This window comes from Calidris pugnax, unplaced genomic scaffold (genome assembly GCF_001431845.1).
Source record: "Calidris pugnax isolate Ruff unplaced genomic scaffold, ASM143184v1 scaffold548, whole genome shotgun sequence".
Classification (NCBI taxonomy): Eukaryota; Metazoa; Chordata; class Aves; order Charadriiformes; family Scolopacidae; genus Calidris; species Calidris pugnax.
In genome coordinates this window covers 130,212-133,341 of record NW_015091250.1, presented here as the reverse complement: position 1 = coordinate 133,341, position 3,130 = coordinate 130,212, and the positions used below count along the sequence as shown (strand labels likewise).

General features: G+C 61.4%; 1 protein-coding gene across 1 annotated transcript in view; it reads right to left on the bottom strand.

Moving 5' to 3' along the window:
• Positions 1–3,130, bottom strand: part of LOC106898700 (putative pre-mRNA-splicing factor ATP-dependent RNA helicase DHX16) — a gene marked incomplete at its 3' end in the record, with an annotated part of 22,558 nt that overhangs the window by 18,372 nt on the left and 1,056 nt on the right. The gene's annotated exons all lie outside the window — the stretch shown is intronic.

Genomic DNA, 3,130 nt, shown 5'->3' with positions numbered 1-3,130 from the left:
CGCGGCGTCGCAGCCTCTCGGCAAAAGCGTCTCTTTCCTCCAAATCCCGCAGCCGCTCCCGCTCCGAGGCTTCCCATTCCTCCTCCGGCTCCTCGGGGGGCTCCCCGGCCCTGGTTTGGGGGGGAAAAATACCCATGGGGGGACCCCAAAACCCACGGGAGACCCCAAAACCCCACGAGAGACCCCAAACCCCACAGATCTTCATAATTTGAGGGGTTTTAAGTGATCCTGAAGGTGGGAATCCCAAAATTCCAGGCAGGACTCAGCAGCCTTAAGGATCCCCAAAAGTCAGGGGGACCCCAGGGGTCAAGAAGGGACCCCAAAAGCTTGGAGGGGCCCCCCCAGTATCTCTGGGGACCCTGAGCCGCCGTGGTGACACCCAGGGGGCTGGAGAAAACCCTCAGAACCCCATAATTGGGGGGAACCCCAAAAACTGGGGGGGACCCTAAGGATCTATAGGGACCTGGAGGGGGCAGGAGGAAACCCCAAGACCCCCATAATTGAGGGGGGGACCCCAAGAACTAGGGCGACCCTGAGGACCCATAGTGACCCAGAGGAGGCAGGAAGATACCCCAAGACCCCCATAATTAGGGGGGCTCCCCCATAATGGGGGGAACCCCAAGAATCAGGAGGAACCTGAGCATCTGTGGTGACCCCCAAGGAGCAGGAGGAAACCCCACGTCCCCCATAATTGAGGGGGGACCCCAATAGTGGGGGGGACCCCGAGAACTAGGGGGACCCTGATGACCTCTAGTGACCCAGAGGGGGCAAGGGGAAACTCTAAGACCCCCATAATTGAGGGGGGACCCCAAAAGTGGAGGGGACCCCGAGAACCAGGAGGAACCTGAGCATCTGTGGTGACCCCCAAGGAGCAGGAGGAAACCCCGAGACCCCCATAATTGAGGGGGGACCCCAAGAATGGGGGGGACCCCGAGAATCAGGGGGACCCTGAGGGGCTGTAGTGACCTGGAGGGGGCAGGAGGAAACCCCTAGACCCCCATAGTTTGGGGGGGGGCCCAAGAATGGGGGGACCCCGAGAACCAGGAGGAACCTGAGCATCTGTGGTGACCCCCAAGCAGCAGGAGGAAGCCTCGAAACCCCCATAATTGAGGGGGGACCCCAAGAATGGGGGGGACCCCAAGAACCCAGAGGAACCTGAGCATCTGTGGTGACCCCCAAGCAGCAGGAGGAAGCCTCGAAACCCCCATAATTGAGGGGGGACCCCAAGAATGGGGGGGACCCCAAGAACCCAGAGGAACCTGAGCATCTGTGGTGACCCCCAAGCAGCAGGAGGAAGCCTCGAAACCCCCATAATTGAGGGGGGACCCCAAGAATGGGGGGGACCCCAAGAACCCAGAGGAACCTGAGCATCTGTGGTGACCCCCAAGCAGCAGGAGGAAGCCTCGAAACCCCCATAATTGAGGGGGGACCCCAAGAATGGGGGGGACCCCAAGAACCCAGAGGAACCTGAGCATCTGTGGTGACCCCCAAGCAGCAGGAGGAAGCCTCGAAACCCCCATAATTGAGGGGGGACCCCAAGAATGGGGGGGACCCCAAGAACCCAGAGGAACCTGAGCATCTGTGGTGACCCCCAAGCAGCAGGAGGAAGCCTCGAAACCCCCATAATTGAGGGGGGACCCCAAGAATGGGGGGGACCCCAAGAACCCAGAGGAACCTGAGCATCTGTGGTGACCCCCAAGCAGCAGGAGGAAGCCTCGAAACCCCCATAATTGAGGGGGGACCCCAAGAATGGGGGGGACCCCAAGAACCCAGAGGAACCTGAGCATCTGTGGTGACCCCCAAGCAGCAGGAGGAAGCCTCGAAACCCCCATAATTGAGGGGGGACCCCAAGAATGGGGGGGACCCCGAGAATCAGGGGGACCCTGAGGGGCTGTAGTGACCTGGAGGGGGCAGGAGGAAACCCCTAGACCCCCATAATTTGGGGGGGGCCCCAAGAATGGGGGGACCCCGAGAACCAGGAGGAATCTGAGCATCTCTGGTGACCCCCAAGGAGCAGGAGGAAACCCTGAGACCCTCATAATTGAGGGGGGACCCCAAGAATGGGGGGGACCCCGAGAATCAGGGGGACCCTGAGGGGCTGTAGTGACCTGGAGGGGGCAGGAGGAAACCCCTAGACCCCCATAGTTTGGGGGGGGGCCCAAGAATGGGGGGACCCCGAGAACCAGGAGGAACCTGAGCATCTGTGGTGACCCCCAAGCAGCAGGAGCAAACCTCGAAACCCCCATAATTGAGGGGGGACCCCAAAAGTGGAGGGGACCCCGAGAACCAGGAGGAACCTGAGCATCTGTGGTGACCCCCAAAGTGCAGGAGGAAAACCCAAGAAGCCCAAAATTGAGGGGGGACCCCAATAAGGGGGGGGACCCCAAGAATCAGGGGGACCCTGAGGATCTGTAGTGACCCAGAGGGGGCAGGAGGATACCCCAAGACCCCCATAATTAGGGGGGCGCCCCCATAATGGGGGGGACCCCAAGAATTAGGGGGACCCTGAGCATCTGTGGTGACCCCCAAGGAGCAGGAGGAAACCCCGAGACCCTCATAATTGAGGGGGGACCCCAAGAATGGGGGGGACCCCGAGAATCAGGGGGACCCTGAGGGGCTGTAGTGACCTGGAGGGGGCAGGAGGAAACCCCTAGACCCCCATAATTTGGGGGGGGCCCCAAGAATGGGGGGACCCCGAGAACCAGGAGGAACCTGAGCATCTGTGGTGACCCCCAAGCAGCAGGAGGAAGCCTCGAAACCCCCATAATTGAGGGGGGACCCCAAGAATGGGGGGGACCCCAAGAACCCAGAGGAACCTGAGCATCTGTGGTGACCCCCAAAGTGCAGGAGGAAAACCCAAGAAGCCCAAAATTGAGGGGGGACCCCAATAAGGGGGGGGACCCCAAGAATCAGGGGGACCCTGAGGATCTGTAGTGACCCAGAGGGGGCAGGAGGATACCCCAAGACCCCCATAATTAGGGGGGCGCCCCCATAATGGGGGGGACCCCAAGAATTAGGGGGACCCTGAGCATCTGTGGTGACCCCCAAGGAGCAGGAGGAAACCCCACGTCCCCCATAATTGAGGGGGGACCCCAAGAGTGGGGGGGACCCCGAGAACCAGGGGGACCCT